We start from the raw sequence: 12,299 nt of genomic DNA, 5'->3' as shown, positions 1-12,299 counted from the left end.
TGTCAATATCTGTAGAGAATGCTGATGGGAACATCAGGTCTGTTTCTATAAGCCACAGACAAATCTTTTCTGCTTAGCCTTGAACATATTAAGCCATAGTTTTGACCTGGCTTTCAGTATAAAACCTGGATTCCCCACATGTTTTATGTAAGCCCAGAGTCATTGGTTGTCCCATAAGAATTGTGTCACTACTATACCACTGGTTACATTTTCCTGGCTTAGGACTTGTGTTAAGATGTGGAGACCAGGGGGCTGGAGAGGTGGCTCAGCAGTTAAGAGCACTGACTGCTCTTCCAGAGGTCCTAAGTTCAATTCCCAGCAACCACATGGTGGCTCACAACCATCTGTCATGAGATCTAATGCCCTCTTCTGGTGTCTGAGACAGCGACAGAGTACTCACATAAATAAATACACACATAATAAATACTCACATAATAAACAAGTACTCACATAATAAATCTTTAAAAAAAATGATGTGGAGAGCAGAACTGCTGGTATATCCAGCATAGTGTGATTGGCACCGTCAAACTGGCAAGCACACTGAAGAGATGAGCTCAGGCCAGCATTAAATGTCCATATCTGAAAGGAGAGCATTATATCTTTATCATCAGACTTTCACCACGTGGCTTTGCTGCACACCTCACAACAGTGGCAATAGCCTTTACTTCATGAAGGACTTCAGGGTCTCTCTGGTCAAAAACTTCATGACAGTAGAGACCTTGACTATGGCTTTTGATAATAATCATGTGACCTTTGATAATGACTATGTGGCTTTTGTACTCCATATTCTTTGTACATGACAGAAAATATAAGGCATTTCTCTTCAGAAGTCTGGATTTTGCTAAACCTAATGTTCTCCAATTCCATCTATATTCCTGTAGATAACATAATTTCATTTTTATGACTGGATATAATTTCATTTTGTCTGAAAACACAAACATATAAGTGCATATATCATCTTTTAAAAGCATTTTAGATTTATTTTATGTGTGAATATATGTGTATGTATTTATTTGATGTGCATCTGGTGTCTGAGGAGATCAGAAGAGGTCATTAGATCCTCTGGTACTGGAGTTAAGGATGGCTGCAAAACTGTCTTAGTCGGGGTTTATATTGCACTGCTTAAAGACTATGACCAAAAGCACTTTGGGAAGAAAAGCATTTATTGGATCTTATAGTTCCATATTACAGTATATCACTAAAGGAAAGTCAGAGCAGGAAATTTAGGTACTGGGAACCAAATCTGAGTCATCTATAGAACCAACCATTGATCTTTTTTTTTTTTTTTTTTTTTTTTGGTTTTTTTTTTGGGGGTTGGGGCCGGACCCCGGGGCCTTCTCCTTCCTCGGCCAGCCACCTCCCCTTGGGGAAAATCCCCAACCCCCAACCATTGATTTTAAAGGCCAAGACATCTCTCCACTCCATGTCACTTACCCTGAAGGCATTTCTGTATTGGTGGACATCCAAGCTTGTCCTTATATGGACTATTTTGAATAGTGGGTCAGGAAGCATAAGTGTTCTATGTGTCTGCACATGCTAATCAGATTTCTTCCATAGTTCAAAGGAGTGATACAGCTGGATTATATGGGAGCTGTAATTTGTTTGAGAAACTCACATTCAGATTTCCATTTATAGGTACACTATTTTATATTTCCAACTACAATGTATATTGTTGTTTATATCCTTACTAGAATTTGTTGAACTTTTTTAGAGTCTTTGTGAGGAAGCTCTTGCTTATGCCTATGTCATGAAAGGTTTTCCCAATGTTGTCTTCAAGCAGTTCCAGAATTCCAGGTTCAAATTTATATTGAGACACTCATGGAATTTATTTTGTACAAGGTTAGAAAAAGGAATGTTGTTTCCCCATAAGTGTGGATGTCTAGACTTGAATATAGTTTGTTGAAGACTTTCGTTTGTCCAAAGCATATGCTGAGAACCTGGTTTAGTCAGGGTTTATATTGCTATGCTTAAACACTATGCCCAAAAACTCCTTGGGAAGGAAGGCATTTATTGCAGCTCAAGTTCCATACCATAGTCTATTACTGGAGGAAGTCAGGCTAGTAATTCAAGGTAGGAATTTAGAGGCAGGAATTGAAGCAAAAGCTGTGGAGAAACACTGCTTACTGGCTTGTTCTCCATGGCATGCTCAGTGTGCCTTCTTATTACCTCATGTCCACTTGCCTAGGAGTGGCACTGTCCTCCCTGTTGGGTTGGCCCCCACACACCAGTCATTAGTGAAGAAAATGGACTACAGAGTTGTCTACAGGAAACCCAATGGAGGCATTTTCGCAAGTGAGATTCTTCTTCCCAGTCAACTCCAGTTTGTGTCACATTGGTAAAACCAACAATGAAAATCAACTGCAACAACAGTAAAATGCAACAGAAACTGGATATATCAGGGGGCTGTAGCAATATGGATTTATCTCTAGCTTCCTCTGTTCTATTCCATTAATTTAACTGTCTGTTAGTGTGTTAGTAACATGTTGCTTTTATTATTGTGCCTGTATAATTTCAATAGAATCCAAGTATTAACTCATCTTTAGCATTGCTCATTCTGTGCAGGATTATTTCGTTATTCTGAGTGTTTGATGTTCCATGTTAATTTCATAGTATTTATTATTGTTGAAGAATATAATTGGAATTTTGATGAGGATTTCTTTGGATTTTTAGATAGTTTTTGACAATGTATCTATTTTCAAAGGGCTAATTCTACCAATCAGGGAACAGGGAGTTGTTTGTATTTGATACTTTTCCCTCTAGTTTTTTAAGATTTTTCACCTTATAATTATTTTACCTTCTTTGTTACATTTTGGGTTTCCATTTCAGGGCATTTTTTCCTGATTTTTTCCAAAGATCATTGATGATTTACTTAATAGATATTGATTTCTGTGATGTGATTTTATAACCTTCCACATTGTAGTTAGTATTTATTAGGTTCAATTCTTAAGATCGTTTAAACATAGGATTACATAATAAAATACAGATAATTTGATTTCTTTCTTTCTTGTTTGTATCCATTTTATTTCTCCTTCTAGGTTTATTGTTCTATTTAACATTTTAAGTAGTATATAATAGTGAGGGAAGTTTTGATATACCTAATATGTGATTTTAGAGAAAGGCCTTTACATTTTGAATGTTATTGGCTTAGGTGTCTTGCCTGCTGCTCTTCTTTCCTTTTCCTTTCTTTCCTTCCCTTTTTGAGATTTAAGAATTTTTATTAATTAATTATTTTCTTTATTTACATCCCAAATGGTGCCCCCTCTAAGTTCCCTTCACAGTGTTCATTCCCTCTCCCTTCCTTTTGCCATTGAGAGGGTGTCACCCCTCCTCTGGTATTCCCCACGTTGTGCATCAAGTCTCTACAGGATTAGGCACATCATTTCCCACTGAAGCCAGACAAATCAGCCTTCTACTATATATGTGCTGCGGTGAGCCTCTGCCCAGTCCCGTGTATGTTCTTTGATTGGTGGCTCAGTCTCTTGGAGCTCCCAGGGGCCTAGGTTAGTTGACACTGTTGATCTTCCTGTGGAGATGCCATCCCCTTCATTTCCTTCAATCTTTCCCCAACTCTTCCACAATGGTCTCCAACCTCCATCCATCAATGCTTGGTTGTGAGTATCCTCATCTGTCTCAGTCAACTCTTAGGTAAAGCCTCTCAGAAAACACTCATGCTAGGTTCCTGTGTGCAAGTACAATATTCTCTCAGTAACAGTGTCAGAGAATGATGTCACTGAATGGCCATTCCTTCAGTCTAAGCTTCATTTTTGCTCCTACATTTCTTTTAGATAGGAGCAATTTGGGGTTTAAAATTTTGGAGGTGGGTTGTTGTCCCCTTTCCTTCATTGGAATACTACTGGAGGTGGTCTCTTCAGGTTCTACATCCTCACAGTTGGCCATTTGGACTGAGGTCACCCACAATGAGTACTGGGAGCATCGTTCATCCCAGGTCTCTTGGACTTTCTAGATGTTCCCATCCACCCAATCCCCCCGGCCCCCTGGGCCAGGTTCACATTTCCATTCATTCTTCTGGTCCTCTGGGCCTTTCTCCTGTCTCCTGTCATACCTGATTCTGCCCCCTATTTCTCTCTCTCTCTCCCCTCCCACCAAGTTCCCTTCCTTTCTTTACCTCCCATGATTATTTTGTTCCTCTTTCTAAGTGAGATTTAAGCATCTTCACTGGGTCTTCCTTTTTAGGATCTGTGAGGTGTATCATGGATTATTCTGTACATTTTTTTGGCTAATGCGTACATATCATTGAGTACATACCATGCATGTCCTTTTGTGTCTCCACATTCTTCTCCAGGCTATAGTCTGGTATTTATGCTTGACCCTCCTATCTACCTGCCTTCTTCAACCCACTATATATAACACGCATCTCGTGCCTCAGCCAGGTCTGGCCTCCCATGACTGGACCCCAAATGATGTTTATACGTTTGCCAGGACCTTCTCTACCTATCATCTAATACACAGGACACTCAAACCACATGTGGCCTTTTCACCTAGCTAGATCTAGCCTCACATTTCAGGCTTGTATCAGAGGCAAATACTATACACCAGTCCAGTCCCTTCTGTCCACTTGACTTCATTCCATTCAAGCTATTTCTAACCTCTAATTCTAACTTGCATGCACATCTTCTTTTTTGTACAAATCTGATATTTCTATATCAGACATAGAACTAACAAAAGTTCACATGCTAAGATCTCATCAATGAAATATCAATAATATAAAATATGAAACCAATGTCTTCTCTCTAAAACCAATCACACCTGTAGGAATATTTGCAATTGAGAATTACCTAGATGTGTCCCAGAACAGAGAATTTAGAAGAACAACCATAGACTTTATCAAAGAATTAAAGGAGATAGAAGGATGTGCAAATGAATAGCTCAATGAAATTAAGGCAAAACACCTTAAATTAAGGAGAATAAACACCAAAGGGCACACAAGAAAACACAAACAGAAAGCTAACATATATGCAGAAGACAATTCAGGAATTCACAATGGAAACCAATATGGAGCTAGAAAGTTTGATGAGGACTCAGTCAAGTAGAAGGTAGAGCGCATTAGGACTTGCAGACAGTGTCAGGGATCCAGATGAAGTAAGTAACAAATATGACAAATTTAAGAGAACATGGTAAGACTAATATACAAGAAATGTGAGATATCCTGAAAACAAACAACTGAATTCTAGGTATGGGTGAGGATGAATAATTCTCTGTCAATGAAAGAACAGATAATCAGCAGGATCATAGAAGAAGAAAAGTCCCCCAAACTTACAAAACACATCTATATAGATACAAGAAGCATAGAAAATACTGAATCCACAAGAAGAGAAAAGAAAATACCCACAATGTACCATAGTGAAAACACTGAGTATACATAGTACACATGAGAAAGAAAATGTATTGAAAGCTGAAAGAAAACAGACAAGTCATATATAAAGACAAACTCATCAGAATAATGGCTAGTTTCTCAAAGGAAACTGAAAGCCAGAAGAGCCTGGTACAATGCATTCCTTAAAGTCTATGACAGCCACTGTAGTAGTACACCCAGCAATACTGTCTGCTATAATTGAAGGAGAAAGAAAAACTTTCCATATATAAACATAAAAAATTATAATCCAGAAACTAAATCTAAAGAAAACATGGAAAGTAATATTTGGGCTGAAGAGAATAAAAAACATGTCAGAGAGAATGTGGAGGAAAAGCTCCATTTATTAATATACAATGTACCATCTGGAACACAAAAAACATTACACAAACTCAGCAACGAAATGATGTACAGAATTCAATTCTCCAAATCAAAACCCCAGCCTGACTGTGGGATCAAGAGACAAAATCCATCTTTTTATTATCTGCAGGAAACACACCTTAGCTTTAAAGATAGCTATTGTCTTCAAACAACAGGATAGACAAAAGTCCTGCAAATGGAACCAGGGTGCAAGGAGGTATAGTTATCCTAATATAGGACAAAATAGACTTCAAAGTAAACCCAACTTGAATAGATAAAGAGAAACAATTCACTGAACCACAGACAGTTATCCAAAAAACACATTCTTGCCTCAAATATATGTGCACCAGCCTCTAGAGTACCTGATTTCACTAAAGAAGTACTACTGGATTTGAAAACAGTTTAACAGCGATTTCAATACCCCATTCTCTCAAAGAGATATGTCATATAGATAAAAAACCAAACAAAAAACCCAACAAACAAACAAACAAACAAACAAAAAACCAAAAATAGGCAGAGAAACAGCAGAATGTTTGACACCATAAATCCAATGGCCTTAACAGAGATCTACAGAATACCCTCCACAAACACCAAGGAAAACACGTCCTATTCAGAAGCACATGGAAGCTTTTCTAAAATAGAGCACATCTGGGAGCATGAAACAAACCTTCACAAATTTCGAAGATTAAAATAACTGTGTCTTGCCTGAACACTGTGCAATAAAACTTTAAAATAACAGATAGCTGGGTCCTCAGATGGGACCGTGTTTAATTTTCTGAGGAACCACTAGCCTGATTGCCAACGAGGTTGTAGCAACAAGGCCATTCTCTGCTACATATGCAGCTGGAGCCATGGATCAATCCATGTACAGTCTTTCTGTAGTGGTTTAGTCCCTGGAAGCTCTGGTTGGGAAGGGAGAAGACCTTAGTCCTGCCAATGGTGGACCTCCTCAATGTAGAGGAATGTTGAGGAAGGACGGAAATGGGGAGAGGAACATCCTTATAGAAGAAGGAAAGGGGGTTGGGATAGGGGGGGTTATGTCTTGGAAACTGAGAAATGGAATAACATTTGAAATGTAAATAAAAAATATCCAATAAAGAAAAAAAAAAGAGGTTGTAGCAGCTTGCAATCCCACCAAAAATGGAGGAATGTTCCTATTTCTCCACATCCTTGCCAGCATCTGTTGTCACCTGAGTTTTTGCTCTTAGCCATTCTGACTGGTGTGAGGTGGAATCTCCAGGTTGTTTTGATTTGCATTTTCTTTTCTTTTTTTCTGAAACTTTTTTTTTAAATACCTTGAGTATTTCTTATTTACATTTCGAATGTTATTCCCTTTCCAGGTTTCCTGGCAAACATCCCTCTAATCCCTCCCCCTCCCCTTCTTTATGGGTGTTCCCTTCCCCACTCTTCCCCAATTGCCGCCCTCCCCCCAACAATCATGTTTACTGGGGGTTCAGTCTTAGCAGGACCAAGGGCTTCCCCTTCCACTGGTGATGTTACTAGGATATTCATTGCTACCTATGAGGTCAGAGTCCAGGGTCAGTCCATGTATAGTCTTTAGGTAGTGGCTTAGTTCCTGGAAGCTCTAGTTGCTTAGCATTGTTGTTCATAAGGAGTCTCGAGCCCCGTCAAGTTCTTCCAGTTCTTTCTCTGATTCCTTCAACGGGGGTCCTATTCTCAATTCAGTGGTTTGATGCTGGCATTCGCCTCTGTATTTGCTGTATTCTGGCTGTGTCTCTCGGAGAGATCTACATCCGCTCCTGTCGGCCTGCACTTCTTTGCTTCATCCATCTTGTCTAATTGGGTGGCTGTATATGTATGGGCCACATGTGGGGCAGGCTCTGAATGGGTGTTCCTTCTGTATCTGTATTTAATCTTTGCCTCTCTGTTCCCTGCCAAGGGTATTCTTGTTCCCCTTTTAAAGAAGGAGTGAAGCATTCATATTTTGATCATCCGTCTTGAGTTTCATGTGTTCTATGCATCTAGGGTAATTCAAGCATTTGGGCTAATAGCCACTTATCAATGAGTGCATACCATGTGTGTTTTTCTGTGACTGGGTTACCTCACTGAGGATGATATTTTCCAGTTCCATCCATTTGCCTATGAATTTCATAAAGTCATTGTTTTTGATAGCTGAGTAATATTCCATTATGTAGATGTACCACATTTTCTGTATCCATTCCTCTGTTGAAGGGCATCTGGGTTCTTTCCAGCTTCTGGCTATTATAAATAAGGCTGCTATGAACATAGTGGAGCACGTGTCTTTTTTATATGTTGGGGCATCTTGTAGGTATATGCCCAAGAGAGGTATAGCTGGATCCTCAGGCAGTTCAATATCCAATTTTCCGAGGAACCTCCAGACTGATTTCCAGAATGGTTGTACCAGTCTGCAATCCCATCAACAATGGAGGAGTGTTCCTCTTTCTCCACATCCTCGCCAGCATTTGCTGTCACCTGAGTTTTTGATCTTAGTCATTCTCACTGGTGAGAGGTGAAATCTCAGGGTTGTTTTGATTTGCATTTCCCTTATGACTAAAGATGTTGAACATTTCTCAGCCATTCGGCATTCCTCAGTTGTGAATTCTTTGTTTAGCTCTGAACCCCATTTTTAATAGTGTTTTTGTCTCCCTGCGGTCTAACTTCTTGAGTTCTTTGTATATTTTTGGATATAAGGCCTCTATCTGTTGTAGGATTGGTAAAGATCTTTTCCCAATCTGTTGGTTGCTGTTTTGTCCTAACAGCAGTGTCCTTTGCCTTACAGAAGCTTTGTAGTTTTATGAGATCCCATTTGTCAATTCTTGATCTTAGAGCATAAGCCATTGGTGTTTTGTTCAGGGAATTTACACCAGTGCCCATGTGTTCGAGATGCTTCCCCACTTTTTCTTCTATTAGTTTGAGTGTATCTAGTTTGGTGTGGAGGTCTTTGATCCATTTGGACTTAAGCTTTGTACAGGGTGATAAGCATGGATCGATCTGCATTCTTCTACATGTTGACCTCCAGTTGAACCAGCACCATTTGCTGAAAATGCTATCTTTTTTCCATTGGATGGTTTTGGCTGCTTTGTCAAAAATCACGTGACCATAGGTATTTGGGTTGATTTCTGGGTCTTCAATTCTGTTCCATTGGTCTATCTGTCTTTCTCTCTACCAATACCATGCAGTTTTTATCACTATTGCTCTGTAATACTGCTTGAGTTCAGGGATAGTGACTCCCCCTGAAGTCCTTTTATTGTTGAGGATAGTTTTAGCTATCCTGGGTTTTTTGTTATTCCAGATGAATTTGCAAATTGTTCTGTCTAACTATTTGAAGAATTGGATTGGTATTTTGATGGGGATTGCATTGAATCTGTAGATCGCTTTTGGTAAAAATGGCCATTTTTACTATATTAATCCTGCCAATCCATGAGCATGGGAGATCTTTCCATCTTCTGAGTTCTTTTCAATTTCTTTCTTCAGACGCTTAGTTCTTATTGTAGAGATCTTTTACTTGCTTGGTTAAAGTCACCCCAAGGTAGTTTATATTATTTGGGACTATTATGAAGGGTGTCGTTTCCCTATTTTTTTTTCTGGGCTTGTTTCTCTTTTGTGTAGAGGAATGCTACTGATTTATTTGAGTTAATTTTATACCCAGCCACTTTGCTGAAGTTGTTTATCAGCTTTAGTACTTCTCTGGTGGAACTTTTGGGATCACTTAAATATACTATCATGTCATCTGCAAATAGTGATATTTTGACTTCTTCTTTTTCAATCTATATCCCCTTGATCTCCTTTTATTGTCAGATTGCTCTGGCTAGAACTTCAAGAACTATATTGAATAAGTAGGGAGAGAGTGGGTAGCCTTGTCTAATCCCTGATTTTAGTGGGATTGCTTCATGTTTCTCTCCATTTAGTTTAATGTTAGTGACTGGTTTGCTGTATATGGCTTTTACTATGTTTAGGTATGGGCCTTGAATTCCTATTCTTTCCAGGATTTTTATCATGAATGGGTGTTGGATTTTGTTACATGCTTTCTCAGCATCTAATGAAATGATCATGATTTGCATTTTCTTGATTACTAAGCATGTTGAATTTTTCTTTAGGTGCTTCTTGGCGGTTTGATATTCCTCAGTTGAAAATTTCTTCTTTAGCTCTGTACCACATTTTTTTATAATAGGCTTATTTGGTTCTCTGGAGTCTAACTTCTTGAGTTCTTTGTATATATTGGATATTAGCCCTCTATCAGATGTGGGATTTTAAAGACCTTTTCCAAATCTGTTGGTTGCCATTTTGTCCCATTGACAGTACCTTTTGCCTTATAGAAGCTTCGCAATTTTAGGAGATCCCATTTGTCTATTGTTGATCTCAGAGTGTAAGCCACTGGTGTCCTGTTCAGGAATTTCCTGTGCTCATGTGTTTGAGGCCCCTCCGCATATTCTTTTCTATTAGTTTCAGTGTTTCTGGTTTTATGTGTAGTCCTTGAACAACTTGGACTTGAGCTTTGTACAAGGTGATAAGAATGGATTGATTTGCATTCATTTACATGTTGATAGCCAGTTGAACCAGCACCATTTGTTGAAAATGCTATCTTTTTCTCATTGGATGGTTTTAGCTCCTTTGTCAAAAAGATCATATGTGTGTGGAGTTTTTTCTAGGTCTTCAATTCTATTCCATTAATCTACCTGCCTGTCTCTGTACCAATACAATGCAGTTTTTATCACTGTTGCTTGAGGCTATGGATGATGATTCCCCCAGAAGTTCTTTTATTGATTTTGCTCTCCTGGGTTTTTTGTTATTCCAGATGAATTTGCAAATTTGGAGTACTAGAGATGGAATATGAATGTATAGATGGTGTGAAGAGAGACATGGGAAAAATAGTTATCCAATATTATGTGGTCAACCCTAATAACGTAATGAAAGCAACAATAATGACAGGCTATATTTATATATTTATTTATTCATACATATATGTAGCAATAATAAATCATATGATTGTAAAATTATAATTAAATAAAAAGAAACTATTTGAAGAGCTGAAACCTAGCCCCAAGGAGCAACTTCAGGCCCGAGATCAGAGGTAAGACCAACTTTTCTGCTTCAAGTGACCTGCCTGGTGGACTCAGGACACACAAAGGCAAAATTCCTCTGGGACCAGAGACTGCCAGTTTCTAGCTGGTGCCCAAACCTTGCTGATCCCAGCCCACAGCTCCCTGCTCCAAAACCCTGTGGGAGAGAGAGCTCATCACCCAGACATGTGGGCAATCCTGAGAATGCAGGGCAGGAGAGACTGCCACATCTGCCCACCTTTGCCCACATCCCTGGCCCAAGAGGAAACCGTATAGGGCCTCTGGGCACAGGAAGATAGCGCCAGTCAAGCTGTAGGAGCCCTGTGGTCCAGGCTGCGCCCGGATCTGAAGGGACCTGCTCAAACAGCTCCCTACACCCAAATCCTGTGGGAGAGAGCTAGACCTTCAGATGGGCAGACACACATGGGAAACCAGAGGAGACTATGCTCTGCCCACATTTCTGACTCTAGAGGAAAATGGCTAGCGCCATCTGGGACTCCTGTGCACAGGGACCAAGGAAAAGTAGAGGCAGACCTTTCTGGTTCCCATCCACAGGGACAGCTGAAAGCCAGTGGAAAGGAATGACTACACACCTGAAAGCAGAACACTCTGTTCCCATAACTGGCTGAAAGAAAACAGGAAAACAGGTCTACAGCACTCTTGACACACAGGCCTATAGGACGGTCAAGCCACTGTCAGAAAGAGCAGAACAAGGTAACACCAGAGACAACTGGATGGTGAGAGACAAGCACAGGAACTTAAGCAACAGAAACCAAAACTACATGATCAGAGCCCAATTCTCCCACCAAAGCAAACACTGAATATCCAAGCACACCAGAAAAGCAAGATCTAGATTTAAAATCACATTTGATCATGATGATGGAGGATTTTAAGAATTATAGAAAGAACTCCCTTAGAGAAATGCAGGAAAACACTAGTAAACAAGTAGAAGCCCATAGAGAGGAAAACACAAAAATCCCTAAAAGACTTACAGGAAAACACAATCAAACAGGTGAAGGAATTGAAAATGGAAATAGAAACAATAAAGAAAGAACAAAGGGAGACAACCCTGGATATAGAAAACCAAAGGAAGAGACAAGGAGCCATAGATACAAGAATCACCAACAAAATACAAGAGGTAGAAGAGAGAATCTCAGGAGCAGAAGATTCCATAGAAATCATTGGCACAACTGTTAAAGATAATGTGAAATGGAAAAAGCTACTGACCCAAAAGATATAGGAAATCCAGGACACAATGAGAAGATCAAACCTAAGGATAATAGGTATAGAAGAGAGTGAAGACTCCCAGCTCAAAGGACCAGTAAATATCTTCAACAAAATTAAAGAAGAAAACTTCCCTGACCTAAAGAGATGCCCATAAACATACAAGAAGCCTACAGAACTCAAATAGATTGGACCAGAAAAGAAACTCCTCCCATCAGAAAATGGTCAAAACAGCAAATGCACAAAACAAAGAAAGAATATTAAAAGCAGTAAGGGGAAAAGGTCAAGTAACATATAAAGAC

The sequence above is a fragment of the Rattus rattus genome, chromosome 14, assembly GCF_011064425.1.
Source record: "Rattus rattus isolate New Zealand chromosome 14, Rrattus_CSIRO_v1, whole genome shotgun sequence".
NCBI classification, from domain to species: Eukaryota; Metazoa; Chordata; class Mammalia; order Rodentia; family Muridae; genus Rattus; species Rattus rattus.
The sequence above is the reverse complement of the archived record's forward strand: the minus strand, read 5'-3'. Positions refer to the sequence as shown.